The sequence below is a fragment of the Schistocerca americana genome, chromosome X, assembly GCF_021461395.2.
Source record: "Schistocerca americana isolate TAMUIC-IGC-003095 chromosome X, iqSchAmer2.1, whole genome shotgun sequence".
Classification (NCBI taxonomy): Eukaryota; Metazoa; Arthropoda; class Insecta; order Orthoptera; family Acrididae; genus Schistocerca; species Schistocerca americana.
Genome location: NC_060130.1, coordinates 983,386,472 through 983,405,687, shown reverse-complemented (window position 1 = coordinate 983,405,687; position 19,216 = coordinate 983,386,472).

Below are 19,216 nucleotides of genomic sequence, written 5' to 3'. Positions count from 1 at the left end.
AAGCTCGGATTAGGGAAGGATGTGGAAGGAAATCGGCCGTGCCCTTCCTAAGGAACCATCCCGGCATTTGCCTGAAGCGATTTAGGGAAATCGTTGAAAACCTAAATCAGGATGGCCGCGCGCGGGATTGCACCGTCGTCCTCCCGAATGCACACACAAACAGGTGTTACTTATGTGAAGAACGCCGTTCTTGGAGTCCAGAAATTAAATATACTTTCTAATTGTGTCATCTTGCAGTGGATTATATCGTACGAGTCTTCGATGTGGAAAACGAATGTCAAGTGAATTTAGCGAGGTAACGCCGACCTACACCCGGAAAAAAATGCACTATCAGAGTGTTGACAAATACTTGCTACGACGCTGCCATTTCTAGGCTCTCTGACGAGGCAGCTCTTCAGCGAAATGCTTGGCGTGATTCTCCGATACGGTTCTTCAGAGTGGAGACGCGCGCGCACGTTTGGTTTTTATGCGGCGTTCTCCCCTGATGGTTTCTGACGTCGCCTTGTGGGCTATGTATACATATGAGACATTCAATTACCATTAATCCAGAATCATACAAGTTTCAGCTTCCGGCGTGGAAGAAGGCTGTTGACGCCGACATTATATCATTTCAACGTAGGGAAAGCAAAACGGATCATTCAATGTTTCTCATTCAACATAAAGCATGTGAGATAATTTTCCGTAACGTTCATAATCATCTAAAAATACAAACGAAGTAAAATTACACCGGAAGCTTATTCGAATTGAATATAACGCTTTGCACCTCGATGTCGAATTTGTCCACTTGCAATCTTTTGCAGCATACGCATAGAAAGTCATGATTACCACGAGAATGAAGAAATATGTTGGTAAGGATGGAAGCAAGAAGAGACGCAGTCAACAAATATTCTATTCCTCATGGCATTCATTTCATTTGACACGTAAGAAGAGGTAAAGCGGGAATTTACTTTCGTTAACACGAAAGATATGCCGCACATATTGATAACGAGGAAGTCTGCGTCTTCATACGTTTCCTCCTTGAAATCTGTATGCTCTATTATATACTAAGTAGCCCGATCATTGTTTCAGTAATGTTACCCTCTTGTTTGACCCCGTAACGATGAACAGATTCCAAATGCATGTCTCCCTTCCTGGGTTGTTTTTTGTGTTTTATTGCTTGGAATTCCTGAAGCAGACCACTGTGCCTTCCCCCCTCGTGGGTTAGGTCTCAAAACTAAACCGCTTTGTATCCAATGGCATAATTTATTCAGACAGCATCAGCATAAGACTATCAAACAAAGCCTTCCATTTACAGTTGCAGCACTCTAACCAGCACTGACCAAAGTGTAATCCACGGTCATGGTCCTAAATTACCAGCTGTCTGCTACTGTGGCAAAGTCCGTACTACACTTTCGATTTCGCAGCACCATTTTATCTGGTAACACTGTGTAGTTGCGCAGTTGTGCTACCAGGTCTGTCCTCACACTGTCAACTTTATGTATCTCACTTCTCCTGTAGCGTAGATCACGAGGAGCCGAAGTAAATGAGTGTATTCTGCATGACGTAAGATTCAGTATTCCCTTCTTTCATAGCCACTCTTCATGTGCATCGATACCGAATAGGAATGCGAAAACTCTTGCGAGTGAGAGAATGACAATAACAATCGTAAAAAGAACAAGCATTAATGAATGATGTTTATTCCAACGCAGAACGAGAATGGCTTTAAATACACTCCTGGAAATGGAAAAAAGAACACATTGACACCGGTGTGTCAGACCCACCATACTTGCTCCGGACACTGCGAGAGGGCTGTACAAGCAATGATCACACGCACGGCACAGCGGACACACCAGGAACCGCGGTGTTGGCCGTCGAATGGCGCTAGCTGTGCAGCATTTGTGCACCGCCGCCGTCAGTGTCAGCCAGTTTGCCGTGGCATACGGAGCTCCATCGCAGTCTTTAACACTGGTAGCATGCCGCGACAGCGTGGACGTGAACGGTATGTGGAGATGACGGACTTTGAGCGAGGGCGTATAGTGGGCATGCGGGAGGCCGGGTGGACGTACCGCCGAATTGCTCAACACGTGGGGCGTGAGGTCTCCACAGTACATCGATGTTGTCGCCAGTGGTCGGCGGACGGTGCACGTGCCCGTCGACCTGGGACCGGACAGCAGCGACGCACGGATGCACGCCAAGACCGTAGGATCCTACGCAGTGCCGTAGGGGACCGCACCGCCACTTCCCAGCTAATTAGGGACACTGTTGCTCCTGGGGTATCGGCGAGGACCATTCGCAACCGTCTCCATGAAGCTGGGCTACGGTCCCGCACACCGTTAGGCCGTCTTCCGCTCACGCCCCAACATCGTGCAGCCCGCCTCCAGTGGTGTCGCGACAGGCGTGAATGGCGGGACGAATGGAGACGTGTCGTCTTCAGCGATGAGAGTCGCTTCTGCCTTGGTGCCAATGATGGTCGTATGCGTGTTTGGCGCCTTGCAGGTGAGCGCCACAATCAGGACTGCATACGACCGAGGCATACAGGGCCAACACCCGGCATCATGGTGTGGGGAGCGATGTCCTACACTGGCCGTACACCACTGGTGATCGTCGAGGGGACACTGAATAGTGCACTGTACATCCAAACCGTCATCGAACCCATCGTTCTACCATTCCTAGACCGGCAAGGGAACTTGCTGTTCCAACAGGACAATGCACGTCCGCATGTATCCCGTGCCACCCAACGTGCTCTAGAAGGTGTAAGTCAACTACCCTGGCCAGCAAGATCTTCGGATCTGTCCCCCATTGAGCATGTTTGGGACTGGATGAAGCGTCGTCTCACGCGGTCTGCACGTCCAGCACGAACGCTGGTCCAACTGAGGCGCCAGGTGGAAATGGCATGGCAAGCCGTTCCACAGGACTACAACCAGCATCTCTACGATCGTCTCCATGGGAGAATAGCAGCCTGCATTGCTGCGAAAGGTGGATATACACTGTACTAGTGCCGACATTGTGCATGCTCTGTTGCCTGTGTCTATGTGCCTGTGGTTCTGTCAGTGTGATCATGTGATGTATCTGACCCCAGGAATGTGTCAATAAAGTTTCCCCTTCCTGGGACAATGAATTCACAGTGTTCTTATTTCAATTTCCAGGAGTGTATAAAAATCTGTATCTATATCTATATCCATATCTATTGATCTTTGAGTTGGCACAATGCAAATATATTCTCAGCATTTAGTTACTGAATTTAGTTCTGGATGTTTGCAGAGAAAAGGAAAAGTCGGTACTTCTCGCTAGTGTAATATAATGTGAACCAGCCACTACCCTTTCCTTAGAACACGACTCAAGCAGGTCCTCAAGTAGGTAGCAAGGCACTGCTGCATTCTGTTCCCTGACATTGCTCTGATGACGGTTAATGCAGATAGTTCCGATTATGAAATACAAAACGGATTGCAGGTTAGTTCCTAGGATAGTAACATTAAATTTGCGTTGTAGACGGCACATGAACGTGACGACTATCCATATTACTCATCAATATAAAAAGACAATATTTTGGGAATTTAGCAGGATTACTCAAAATGAATTCAGAAATTGGGTGACTGACTGCACAGGTGCTAAACGTCGTCATGAGTATACGATGTCCTAATCGCATTAGGAATATGAAGATCGTCTTCGACAGCTCGCAACTTTCACATTGCTATCTCCACCCTACTCCAGACAGCCCTCGGTGGAGTTGCACTACGTTGCCGATGTTATGGAAGGCCTTCAAACCGACAACAGACCACATACTGAAAAATTCAAGCGAATTCTCTTGCAGCGTAAGCTTATTGTAACTAATCTAAAAATTATTGGAGAGGAACATTGTCCTATTCAAAAAAAGTAAAATGTTACACACTGTTGACGTCAAACGGACATTCTATGTCCTGTCTTGTGTCCTACTCATCTATAATATCAAGTGTACTATGAAAATGATTATATATAATGGATGATAGGGTAATGCATTGATACCAGATGGTGGGGGCCGGCCGGTGTGGCCGTGCGGTTCTAGGCGCTTCAGTCTGGAACCGCGTGACCGCTACGGTCGCAGGTTCGAATCCTGCCTCGGACATGGATGTGAGTGATGTCCTTAGGTTAGTTAGGTTTAAGTAGTTCTAAGTTCTAGGGGACTGATGACCTTAGAAGTTAAGTCCCATAGTGCTCAGAGCCATTTGAACCATTTGAACTATTTAACACAAAATGACATTAAAAATTACAGTTATTCACGAGCAGCTAGTTGAGAATATGTATGAACATTAAATGACACGACGAACTGAAATAATATGACGAAGAGTTCAGCGCTCACTGGGAATAGAGCCCCACACATATCGTTGTTGACTACACACAAAGAGACGTCAGCTACCGAATTTTTCTTCACCAGCTGCTCAGAATAGCATCTTGAACTTACAGTCATCTCGCAAATAGTTCTGTGTCTCACTGGGAGTTAAAAACGTCAGATATCGTTAGTGTTGACAACGAATGAAAATACATTAAAAATCAAATTTATTATCCACCAGCAGATAGGTGTTCTCCTGATACAGCTTGATAATACATAATTAAATCTTTAGTGCCGGGTCAGGATTCGATCCCATTCACGCGTAATATGTGAAGGTGTTAAGGAATCTGCAGTTTTGAACAAACAACAAATTGTAGCCGAGCTGTATTGCCACGAAGGGATCAAATTCCGCGTTAAGGGCGGTCTGAGTTGCATTCCCAGTTTAGAACCAATTTTATCGACATACAGAAGCTCAAATAAAAGATGGAATAAGTGTCCTGTGACCATACATAGCGTTTGTGTCGTCACTTGAAATAAATAACTAGTATAAGAAAGGTTACTGGTGATAGAGTTTCTACATGTCGCCACTCCAGACTTTATTGTGGTTCAACCTACCGTCAACGTGGTAAAGAAGGAACATCATCTTTAATGTGAATTTTCAGACCACGCAGCCACTATATCTCCTTCACTTGGTGTAGCCAGGAGAGAATGGAATCTGTCTCTCCCTATCTAAAATCATTGACAGAAGTGGGAATCGAACCCAGACCATAGGTAGAACAACCTACCATCCGTCCAACAGACCACGAAATCCTCTTCTCTGCGAGTCATTTTTCTATCGTAACGCAGTTGCGCCACACTGGATGAGAATTGTGACACACAGGCTCCCTGTAGTAATTTGCAGCATGTTCAGTAAATTCATTTACTTGGTTGACCGAATCACCATGAACTAGCTACCTCGGCTGCCCAGTGCATACATTCGACTATTTTGTAATCACAGAAATAAAATCACGTAACTGCCACCTACACACAACTGCCAACAGTGTAGGATGCAGAAGTTTAAATAGGATGTGTGCCTTTCCACTTGAGCTATTCTATTGCGCTATCTGTTACTAGAAAGCGTCGTTCAGTCCAAAAGAAAGGCTGTAACTGTTTGTCTCTCAGAAGTCAAGACCTGGCCATATGCATAATCTCACAGTGCTGTGGAATCCAAAAGTTCTGGAGGAAAAGTGGCCGAGCTCTGGAGCTTATGTAGCTACGTGTCAGCTTGTAGCATAGATAAGATGTCGCGAGTTCGAATACATTCAGTGCTACATTTTTTAAAACGCAATTCTGCTCTCTGCTGAAGGTATCAATCTAATGGAACTTTGAACATAATTCCCTTCACTTCTCAACCCAAAGTAGTCGCATGTAGAAAAAGGGCTAACTACTGTGACATTTTGTTCTATTCAGGTTTAATAGACAGCAGGCAGCAGATGCATCTCGAAGATGTGCAGGGAGAGCGTATCGTGCCATGATATGTCAGAAAAGTATTTTCTACATTAGCCGTCGTGTGGTAGTGATATTTCATTCTTCTTCGAACTTTGTTTGACAGCTTTAGCTCAGAACAAGTTTTCTACATGCATGTAATCAATAAACTGCATGTCCTTTGTCAGACTGTCATAGGTAACATCAGAGAATTCGCATATATCGTTGATGATTAATTTCTCTCTCATGTTTACTATTGTTTTAACAACACTAAAGGAAACCTTACGAAAATTGTGCACTGTATTATAAGAAATGAAATAAAACTAACCATGATAACCTTACGACGAAAGTATCTGTACTCAAGCATGCCTCTATCGACACGAATTAGTAAAATACTACTCACTTAGATTTTGATTGGGTCTGTGTTTAATTGGTATGCTGTGTCATACTCAAGAGGTATGCAAATGTGGCAATTCATAAATATAGTTACGTATTCCTAGAAACCCAAAATTCGCTTGGCAGCAGCGGAAAGAGGCCTTACCTGTTGTGCAGCATTGTAAGTTTTTCAACATTGCACTATGAGCTGAAAGCATTTTCTTGCGATTTCCTTATTGATGTTTGATCTGACTGCTTGTAGCTCTTTCACAGAAGGGATAAAAACGTTACGGTGAGTGAGACTGGAACTGCGAACCGTAACAGACGCTTTTTCACAGGTCAGCACGTTACCACAGAGCTGGCGAGGAGGTATGGGTCACAGCTTCCTTTTAAGAAGGCAATAGGAACTCGAATTCGTAAACCGCTATTTGAAGGTCGAGATTAGTTGCGGTTTCCACCTGCAACGACTTTCCTGGGCTGAAAACCGTAAATTTTCAATCTTTTGTTACCCTTCAAACGATAATAACTCAGATTATTCAATGGAAATGACAGGTAAAATCAAGTGAACTTTGAGGCTTAATTCCGTGCACACCAGGAAGTAACTCGTCGATCACAGAGTTGCCAAACATACGTTGCCTTGTTGCCAAATCTCAGTTACAGTACCAGCAGGAAGAAGACGAACCGATGTGATCCTACAGCGATCTGGGAAGTAACCATAGCTGGTGTCTCCAAGTCGCGGCTGCTACGGCCTGGAATACGTAACGCGTCTGATTCGCTTTCTGTAACTAGGTTTAGGGAGTGGAGCGTAGTTACTAACAATACTCAGAACTGACTGCAAACTGAGCATCATAAATCAGTAACTCTCATTGTTGTTTTTATATTTCTTTCGTAAGTGTACTCAAAACTAAGAAAGTCATTCACAGGCGTTTTCGTGCCTCGCCGATAGTTGAGCACAACATACAAATAAAAATAAAAAAGAATGTGTGTGTGTGTGTGTGTGTGTGTGTGTGTGTGAGAGAGAGAGAGAGAGAGAGAGAGATAAATAAAAAGCAATGAGAGAGAGTGTAAAAAATTGTTGTAAAGAAATTGAATCATGGTATTTAAAGAAATCTTTCATTAAAATGACACGTTCCACATCATTACGAAATGTCGTATTCATGATCTATGGAACAAGAGTTAATCTCATCTAATCTAATCTAATCTAATCACATCATATTGATGATTAGCCATGAAGAGTCATGAATTACCGAAATTTTGGCCCATACCAGTAACCAAATCTAAACTTGAAAATAAAAGACGACAATTTTTGTAATAAACCGTGACTCCTATCAAGACCCTTTCGTCCCTGTTATCTAACCACGAAAGATGTCTGATATACCTCCATTCTGAAGTAACAAAGTGTGCATGCATTTAAAGATGAAGTGCATGATGTGAAGTTCTGTGACGGAGATACGAACCCAACACGTAATCCGATTGTTAACTAAGAAAAATCAAATGTTACGTATCGGTTTTTCTTACGAGCCGCTAGGTGTCTGAATCTAAAATAAGGATACAAACTTTTTTGCCTAAGCGACAATCGAACTGCTCTCCTACCGTGCATCCACGAATATAGCTTAAGTATCAGTTGCTTACTCATGAACAGTAAGATGTGTGCGTGTTTGACCAGAAATAACGACACCTGTTGCGATTGTTGGAAACACATGAACAGACATTGAAATTGCGCGTTAATTTTCACTAGCAGCTGGGTGTGCACTTGATAAAGCTAGAAATGAAATTATGAATATTTTTGTACTGGATCAGGTTTCAGACCCACATACTTACCTTTGGAGGAGACCTAGAGAAGATTGCAGTCTTGGGAAAAGGAACGAAATGACTGAACTATACTGTTCCGAGAGTTTCAGATCCTCGAAAGAGGAGATACGAGTTCGAATCACAGTCCAGCACCAAATTTTTAAACGTCTCTAGTTCAATCAAGTACAAGTAAAATAAGAGCCCTGTCCCTTTAAATGGCTACCGGTTCATCAAATAAAATAAAGTTTTCTAATGTAAGTAAGCTTACTGGCGACTGTATTTCTGTTTACCATGACTTCCGCTGTGTCATTTCCCAACGTAAACCGGCTCTTCCCAGTTGGTAATGAAGGAACATGATGTTTAATGCGGATTCTGGATTATAACGTCTTTCTCTTGAGGTTACCACAGGTAAAATAAATCTGTTTGTGCCCCTTAAAAGTAAATGCCTGAACCCACGCATTGCACCTGTGATAGCTCGTTCCACCATACCATTGTGGCCACATTACCCAGCGCCAAGAGTGTGCTGTAACGGATGATGTGCTTAGCTTACAAAATTAGTCACGGTGGAAGAAATGCGAGTCTATTAAATGGTCAAGTAGAAGCAAGCTTCTGACGCAGAGATTATGCTATTCTCATGTCAGCAGGATGTAAAGACTCTTCTAGGCATCATAGGCTGGATGTGAAGCCATTTTGATTTTTCACAAATTCAGCAAATTTCTTAGTTCGAGAAAATCCACTGTGAAGTGTGAAGTTGCCGGATAATTCGATTATTACTGTTATTATTAATATCATTTTATTCATACCGCTGCTGTAACACAAGTGCTTGAACATCATTTAATGCCTTTTGGTCACTATAGATGTAGTTTCCCAAGAACAGGTTCTTTCCCTGTCTACGGAATCCTTTTCATGTTAATATCAAACACCAGCAATTACTCGCAGATTACTTTAAAACTAAAGTAATTGACGAAGACGTTACTTGGTAACAAAAACGCACTGCCTTTCTTCATTTACTTTTGCCTAGAAATGGCTATCGAGTACTGACAAACCAAAAGGCAAGAGATCTTACTGCCTTCCGATATACGTTGCTGTTAGTTCGTCCACATGATTTGGTCGACATGACCTGTTTCAAGTTGTGTATGACAGACAGTGTTTTAGAAAATCTATTGTTTCCCTTTGAAATAAACAGAAGTATTTTCATTCTAAGCTGTCCAAGTACAAAATTTTCGCAATGTTAGTTCAAATTTAATATTCGCTTCTATAATGTAGGAAAGTATTTCACAGTCGCAAAACTCGCATCCGAAACGTTGACCTTACACTTAGTCGCTGACCATAAATTCTAGCTCAGAGTGACACCAGTTTAAATAACCTAATGTAGCGAAGACTGTTTGCCAGTTCTCTTTCTCACCGGAAAATACGCAATTCACTCATTTGGCTCCATAAGTACACTGTAACAGTAATTTCTGTGTGAAATTTGTCAGTAAGCTTTTGCCTTCCAACTGGCAAAATACGGCAGAGTACGGCCGGTAAACAATTCACAAACCACGATTTAGTGCCAATAAGACGAGTTCTTTAAACATTGTCGAAGCTGAGGGAATTTAGTTTCTGCTTAAAACGTCTTAAGCAGCAACGTTCACAGATATCTCAAATAGGAAAAAGCTGAATATCCAGGTACGAAGGTTGTAAAACAAACTTCCCACAGTTTGTGACAGGTTGATCTTTTCGTCTGATAACACTGCTTAAGTATTTTGTCTAAGAGGTATCACAAGTAGTATCCCTGCAGCTGTGGGAATCATTGGTTGAAAACGAGTTTAACACCAATGGGTACAGTGCTGCTAAATTTTCACAATTATTATCAACCTAAGTCTGAGTTCATCCACAAACTGAGGCGTATTTATAATATTGGAGCTAGACTGTGTATCCTTGTCTTTCTTGAGTGGTCATTGGAAGGCGTTTACACACACGTATACAATGCTATGAATACTTCGAACGCTATGGTTAACGTTGCTCTCATAAACTACTTTTTTTTTAATTCTTCTGGGTCTTCAGCGTGCAATATGTGTTGTAGATACAGTCTCAGACCAAAAAATTGACCGCCGAGTCGTTCACGTAAGGTGGACAATACAGTCGTGCTCCTCTCAGAATTCTATGTCTGGCAATATGCTCGATCTAGCAACATGTAGACTGCGGCACTTCCCAGAGGAAGTCTTGACTCCAGTCTTAGCACATCACTCTTGACTACGACCGTAGTCTTGAGGTAAAACGCGAGACCAGCTAATATGATATTGTAGATTCGCTTGAATTACACTCATAGCTTCAGCACCGAGAGGAAAGGGGCGATAAAAATTTTGTCGATATGTGCTTTCGGTCGCCAGACGTCATATTAGCTGGTCTCGCGTTTTACCTGAAGACTACGCTCGTGTTCCAGCAGCGGTATGAATAAAATGATATTAATAATAACAGTAATAATCGAATTATCCGGCAACTTCACACTTCACAGTGGATTTTCTCGAACTAAGAAATTTGCTGAATTTGTGAAAAATCAAAATGGTTTCACATCCAGCCTATGATGCCTAGAAGAGTCTTTACATCCTGCTGACATGAGAATAGCATAATCTCTGCGTCAGAAGCTTGCTTCCACTTGACCATTTAATAGACTCGCATTTTTTCCACCGTGACTAATTTTGTAAGCTAAGCACATCATCCGTTACAGCACACTCTTGGCGCTGGGTAATGTGGCCACAATGGTATGGTGGAACGAGCTATCACAGGTGCAATGCGTGGGTTCAGGCATTTACTTTTAAGGGGCACAAACAGATTTATTTTACCTGTGGTAACCTCAAGAGAAAGACGTTATAATCCAGAATCCGCATTAAACATCATGTTCCTTCGTTACCAACTGGGCAGAGCCGGTTTACGTTGGGAAATGACACAGCGGAAGTCATGGTAAACAGAAATACAGTCGCCAGTAAGCTTACTTACATTAGAAAATTTTATTTTATTTGATGAACCGATAGCCATTTAAAGGGACAGGGCTCTTATTTTACTTGTACTTGATTGAACTAGAGACGTTTAAAAATTTGCTGCTGCACTGTGATTCGAACTCGTATCTCCTCTTTCGAGGATCTGAAACTCTCGGAACAGTATAGTTCAGTCATTTCGTTCCTTTTCCCAAGACTGCAATCTTCTCTAGGTCTCCTCCAAAGGTAAGTATGTGGGTCTGAAACCTGATCCAGTACAAAAATATTCATAATTTCATTTCTAGCTTTATCAAGTGCACACCCAGCTGCTAGTGAAAATTAACGCGCAATTTCAATGTCTGTTCATGTGTTTCCAACAATCGCAACAGGTGTCGTTATTTCTGGTCAAACACGCACACATCTTACTGTTCATGAGTAAGCAACTGATACTTAAGCTATATTCGTGGATGCACGGTAGGAGTGCAGTTCGATTGTCGCTTAGGCAAAAAAGTTTGTATCCTTATTTTAGATTCAGACACCTAGCGGCTCGTAAGAAAAACCGATACGTAACATTTGATTTTTCTTAGTTAACAATCGGATTACGTGTTGGGTTCGTATCTCCGTCACAGAACTTCACATCATGCACTTCATCTTTAAATGCATGCACACTTTGTTACTTCAGAATGGAGGTATATCAGACATCTTTCGTGGTTAGATAACAGGGACGAAAGGGTCTTGATAGGAGTCACGGTTTATTACAAAAATTGTCGTCTTTTATTTTCAAGTTTAGATTTGGTTACTGGTATGGGCCAAAATTTCGGTAATTCATGACTCTTCATGGCTAATCATCAATATGATGCGATTAGATGAGATTAGATTAGATGAGATTAACTCTTGTTCCGTAGATCATGAATACGACATTTCGTAATGATGTGGAACGTGTCATTTTAATGAAAGATTTCTTTAAATACCATGATTCAATTTCTTTACAACAATTTTTTACACTCTCTCTCATTGCTTTTTATTTATCTCTCTCTCTCTCTCTCTCTCTCTCTCTCTCACACACACACACACAAACACACACACACACACACACACACACACACACACACACACATTCTTTTTTATTTTTATTTGTATGTTGTGCTCGACTATCGGCGAGGCACGAAAACGCCTGTGAATGACTTTCTTAGTTTTGAGTATACTTACGAAAGAAATATAAAAACAACAATGAGAGTTACTGATTTATGATGCTCAGTTTGCAGTCAGTTCTGAGTATTGTTAGTAACTACGCTCCACTCCCTAAACCTAGTTACAGAAAGCGAATCAGACGCGTTACGTATTCCAGGCCGTAGCAGCCGCGACTTGGAGACACCAGCTATGGTCACTTCCCAGATCGCTGTAGGATCACATCGGTTCGTCTTCTTCCTGCTGGTACTGTAACTGAGATTTGGCAACAAGGCAACGTATGTTTGGCAACTCTGTGATCGACGAGTTACTTCTTGGTGTGCACGGAATTAAGCCTCAAAGTTCACTTGATTTTACCTGTCGTTTCCATTGAATAATCTGAGTTATTATCGCTTGAAGGGTAACAAAAGATTGAAAATTTACGGTTTTCAGCCCAGGAAAGTCGTTGCAGGTGGAAACCGCAACTAATCTCGACCTTCAAATAGCGGTTTACGAATTCGAGTTCCTATTGCCTTCTTAAAAGGAAACTGAGACCCGTACCTCCTCGACACCTCTGTGGTAACGTGCTGACCTGTGAAAAAGCGTCTGTTCCAGTCTCACTCACAGTAACGTTTTTATCCCTTCTGTGAAAGAGCTACAAGCAGTCAGATCAAACATCAATAAGGAAATCGCAAGAAAATGCTTTCAGCTCATAGTGCAATGTTGAAAAACTTACAATGCTGCACAACAGGTAAGGCCTCTTTCCGCTGCTGCCAAGCGAATTTTGGGTTTCTAGGAATACGTAACTATATTTATGAATTGCCACATTTGCATACCTCTTGAGTATGACACAGCATACCAATTAAACACAGACCCAATCAAAATCTAAGTGAGTAGTATTTTACTAATTCGTGTCGATAGAGGCATGCTTGAGTACAGATACTTTCGTCGTAAGGTTATCATGGTTAGTTTTATTTCATTTCTTATAATACAGTGCACAATTTTCGTAAGGTTTCCTTTAGTGTTGCTAAAACAATAGTAAACATGAGAGAGCAATTAATCATCAACGATATATGCGAATTCTCTGATGTTACCTACGACAGTCTGACAAAGGACATGCAGTTTATTGATTACATGCATGTAGAAAACTTGTTCTGAGCTAAAGCTGTCAAACAAAGTTCGAAGAAGAATAAAATATCACTACCACACGACGGCTAATGTAGAAAATACTTTTCTGACATATCATGGCACGATACGCTCTCCCTGCACATCTTCGAGATGCATCTGCTGCCTGCTGTCTATTAAACCTGAATAGAACAAAATGTCACAGTAGTTAGCCCTTTTTCCACATGTGACTACTTTGGGTTGAGAAGTGAAGGGAATTATGTTCAAAGTTCCATTAGATTGATACCTTCAGCAGAGAGCAGAATTGCGTATTAAAAAATGTAGCACTGAATGTATTCGAACTCGCGACATCTTATCTATGCTACAAGCTGACACGGAACTACATAAGCTCCAGAGCTCGGCCACTATTCCTCCACAACTTTTGGAATCCACAGCACTGTGAGATTATGCATATGGCCAGGTCTTGACTTCTGAGAGACAAACAGTTACAGCTTTTCTTTTGGACTGAACGACGTTTTCTAGTAACAGATAGCGCAATAGAATAGCTCAAGTGGAAAGGAACACTTCCTGTTTAAACTTCTGCATCCTACACTGTTGGCAGTTGTGTGTAGGTGGCAGTTACGTGATTTTATTTCTGTGATTACAAAATAGTCGAATGTATGCACTGTGCAGCCGAGGCAGCTAGTTCATGGTGATTCGGTCAACCAAGTAAATGAATTTACTGAACATGCTGCAAATTACTACAGGGAGCCTGTGTGTCAGAATTCTCATCCAGTGTGGCGCAACTGCGTTACGATAGAAAAATGACTCGCAGAGAAGAGGATTTCGTGGTCTGTTGGACGGATGGTAGGTTGTTCTACCTATGGTCTGGGTTCGATTCCCACTTCCGTCAATGATTTTAGATAGGGAGAGACAGATTCCATTCTCTCCTGGCTACACCAAGTGAAGGAGATATAGTGGCTGCGTGGTCTGAAAATTCACATTAAAGATGATATTCCTTCTTTACCACGTAGACGGTAGGTTGAACCACAATAAAGTCTGGAGTGGCGACATGTAGAAACTCTATCACCAGTAACCTTTCTTATACTAGTTATTTATTTCAAGTGACGACACAAACGCTATGTATGGTCACAGGACACTTATTCCATCTTTTATTTGAGCTTCTGTATGTCGATAAAATTGGTTCTAAACTGGGAATGCAACTCAGACCGCCCTTAACGCGGAATTTGATCCCTCCGTGGCAATACAGCTCGGCTACAATTTGTTGTTTGTTCAAAACTGCAGATTCCTCAACACCTTCACATATTACGCGTGAATGGGATCGAATCCTGACCCGGCACTAAAGATTTAATTATGTATTATCAAGCTGTATCAGGAGAACACCTATCTGCTGGTGGATAATAAATTTGATTTTTAATGTATTTTCATTCGTTGTCAACACTAACGATATCTGACGTTTTTAAATCCCAGTGAGACACAGAACTATTTGCGAGATGACTGTAAGTTCAAGATGCTATTCTGAGCAGCTGGTGGAGAAAAATTCGGTAGCTGACGCCTCTTTGTGTGTAGTCAACAACGATATGTGTGGGGCTCTATTCCCAGTGAGCGCTGAACTCTTCGTCATATTATTTCAGTTCGTCGTGTCATTTAATGTTCATACATATTCTCAACTAGCTGATCGTGAATAACTGTAATTTTTAATGTCATTTTGTGCTAAATAGTTCAAATGGTTCAAATGGCTCTGAGCACTATGGGACTTAACTTCTAAGGTCATCAGTCCCCTAGAACTTAGAACTACTTAAACCTAACTAACCTAAGGACATCACTCACATCCATGTCCGAGGCAGGATTCGAACCTGCGACCGTAGCGGTCACGCGGTTCCAGACTGAAGCGCCTAGAACCGCACGGCCACACCGGCCGGCCCCAACCATCTGGCATCAATGCATTACCCTATCATCCATTATATATAATCATTTTCATAGTACACTTGATATTATAGATGAGTAGGACACAAGACAGGACATAGAATGTCCGTTTGACGTCAACAGTGTGTAACATTTTACTTTTTTTGAATAGGACAATGTTCCTCTCCAATAATTTTTAGATTAGTTACAATAAGCTTACGCTGCAAGAGAATTCGCTTGAATTTTTCAATATGTGGTCTGTTGTCGGTTTGTAGGCCTTCCATAACATCTGCAACGTAGTGCAACTCCACCGAGGGCTGTCTGGAGTAGGGTGGAGATAGCAATGTGAAAGTTGCGAGCTGTCGAAGACGATCTTCATATTCCTAATGCGATTAGGACATCGTATACTCTTGACGACGTTTAGCACCTGTGCAGTCAGTCACCCAATTTCTGAATTCATTTTGAGTAATACTGCTAAATTCCCAAAATATTGTCTTTTTATATTGATGAGTAATATGGATAGTCGTCACGTTCATGTGCCGTCTACAACGCAGATTTAATGTTACTATCCTAGGAACTAACCTGCAATACGTTTTGTATTTCATAATCGGAACTATCTTCATTAACCGTCATCAGAGCAATGTCAGGGAACAGAATGCAGCAGTGCCTTGATACCTACTTGAGGACCTGCTTGAGTCGTGTTCAAAAAAGGGTAGTGGCTGGTTCACATTATATTACACTAGCGAGAAGTACCGACTTTTCCTTTTCTCTGCAAACATCCAGAACTAAATTCAGTAACTAAATGCTGAGAATATATTTGCATTGTGCCAACTCAAAGATCAATAGATATGGATATAGATATAGATACAGATTTTTATATTTAAAGCCATTCTCGTTCTGCGTTAGAATAAACATCATTCATTATTTGCTTGTTCTTGTTACGATTGTTATTGTCATTCTCTCACTCGCAAGAGTTTTCGCATTCCTATTTGGTATCGATGCACATGAAGAGTGGCTATGAAAGAAGGGAATACTGAATGTTACGTCATGCAGAATACACTCATTTACTTCGGCTCCTCGTGATCTACGCTACAGGAGAAGTGAGATACATAAAGTTGACAGTGTGAGGACAGACCTGGTAGCACAACTGTGCAACTACACAGTGTTACCAGATAAAATGGTGCTGCGGAATCGAAAGTGTAGTACGGACTTCGCCACAGTAGCAGACAGCTGGTAATTTAGGACCATGACCGTGGATTACACTTTGGTCAGTGCTGGTTAGAGTGCTGCAACTGTAAATGGAAGGCTTTGTTTGATAGTCTTATGCTGATGCTGTCTGAATAAATTATGCCATTGGATACAAAGCGGTTTAGTTTTGAGACCTAACCCACGAGGGGGGAAGGCACAGTGGTCTGCTTCAGGAATTCCAAGCAATAAAACACAAAAAACAACCCAGGAAGGGAGACATGCATTTGGAATCTGTTCATCGTTACGGGGTCAAACAAGAGGGTAACATTACTGAAACAATGATCGGGCTACTTAGTATATAATAGAGCATACAGATTTCAAGGAGGAAACGTATGAAGACGCAGACTTCCTCGTTATCAATATGTGCGGCATATCTTTCGTGTTAACGAAAGTAAAGTCCCGCTTTACCTCTTCTTACGTGTCAAATGAAATGAATGCCATGAGGAATAGAATATTTGTTGACTGCGTCTCTTCTTGCTTCCATCCTTACCAACATATTTCTTCATTCTCGTGGTAATCATGACATTCTATGCGTATGCTGCAAAAGATTGCAAGTGGACAAATTCGACATCGAGGTGCAAAGCGTTATATTCAATTCGAATAAGCTTCCGGTGTAATTTTACTTCGTTTGTATTTTTAGATGATTATGAACGTTACGGAAAATTATCTCACATGCTTTATGTTGAATGAGAAACATTGAATGATCCGTTTTGCTTTCCCTACGTTGAAATGATATAATGTCGGCGTCAACAGCCTTCTTCCACGCCGGAAGCTGAAACTTGTATGATTCTGGATTAATGGTAATTGAATGTCTCATATGTATACATAGCCCACAAGGCGACGTCAGAAACCATCAGGGGAGAACGCCGCATAAAAACCAAACGTGCGCGCGCGTCTCCACTCTGAAGAACCGTATCGGAGAATCACGCCAAGCATTTCGCTGAAGAGCTGCCTCGTCAGAGAGCCTAGAAATGGCAGCGTCGTAGCAAGTATTTGTCAACACTCTGATAGTGCATTTTTTTCCGGGTGTAGGTCGGCGTTACCTCGCTAAATTCACTTGACATTCGTTTTCCACATCGAAGACTCGTACGATATAATCCACTGCAAGATGACACAATTAGAAAGTATATTTAATTTCTGGACTCCAAGAACGGCGTTCTTCACATAAGTAACACCTGTTTGTGTGTGCATTCGGGAGGACGACGGTGCAATCCCGCGCGCGGCCATCCTGATTTAGGTTTTCAACGATTTCCCTAAATCGCTTCAGGCAAATGCCGGGATGGTTCCTTAGGAAGGGCACGGCCGATTTCCTTCCCCATCCTTCCCTAATCCGAGCTTGTGCTCCGTCTCTAATGACATCGTTGTCGACGGGACGTTAAAACAGTAATCTCCACCTCCTCTGTTCGTGTGTTTAAGGTTGCGTTTTGAGGCTCAGGCAACATCGCAGTGACTATATTCCGCCTCTGGCAGCCAGTGTGTCGTTAGCTCAGAGGCTCCATTGTGCGTTGCAGTGCTTGCACTTTAAGACATAGCAGTTCGAATCACGGTAGAAGCCGCTGACTACAACGTTTTATTTTCCATTTTAATTAATGGAGTTGCAAAGTGCTAGTAAAAATTTCTTATGCGAAATCTGAAGAATGCCTTTAAACATCAATCTTCGTCCGATTTCGACTTAGTAAATTAAGTTAATATCATGGATTTCTGCTTTGCAAATTCCAAGGTGCTTCACTGTAAAATAGACCCTGAAAAGATTCAAACCGACTGTCAACGATATAAATTTGAGCTTTGTTCGTCATATAGGTCTAACATGTCAGAAGGTTGTTTATGAAGTGCACATGTTCATTAATATAGTTCCCTTCTTCTAAATTTTTGCAATAGCATTTAACTGTAGACGTTTTCTAACACCGGCGTTAGCAATTCCTTTCCGTTCTCTGAAACCTTCAAAACGACAAATTTTTCTGGTTTAAATCTGATGACCTTAACTATCACTTCCGATCAACAATAAATACTTCATGAACTCCAAATGTGCAGTGTTCCTGCACTGCTACCGAGCATGCATTGCAAGGTATTATCACAGTTTATCGCATAGACTTACCATAAGGAATGAAACAAGAACTGTAATACACTTTACACCACAGACGCTCACTCTGGCTTGACGAAAACATCCAAACATTGACCAAAAGTTGCACAAATAATTGAGTTTGAAATGAAAAGAAACGAGGTATGAAGCATTTATAAATTCATCGAATGTAGTGAGGTGGTTTCATTTCGTCCCAGTCTATAAAATTAATTTCGGACTATACTCAGCTCTTGCCGATTAATGCAATATAATACCCGCCTACTAATTAGGGCGTCTGTCTCCGTTGCTTTTGAGCGTGAATGGAAATTGTAGAAATTTTCTGTGGAGCAACATTTAATAATAAAGCGTTTTAAATCATCAAAAGCGATGAGCGGTAGCAGGCCCTTTCGATAAAGAACGGGGGAGTGCAGCGCCGCTGCTGTCGCCACGGCCGCATACGGCGTCCAGAGGAGGACAGTCTGCAGGAAATCTGCCGCAAAATCGTTACTGGATAAAATTTTGATATCGGTGTGTCACAAAGCGAAATAGATTGAATCTGCGCTACCATTACATTCACGTCTTCAGCATTCAGACAGAAGAGGCTATAAAAATATTTTATGCCAGCTGCTCTCGATCCACTTATAACACTCCCCGTCTGCTAACTACTGTACCATAACCTCAATGCCAGAAGCAGGTTGTAACATAAAACAATTTTGTAAAAGTAACTATGGCACAAAGCAACAGAGCAGTGTTACCCTCTGAGAGGAATTTTGTTAAGTTGACCGTATTGTTCCTAATGGAAGTGGCTTATCGGAAATGAAAGTTAGAATTACGTTAATA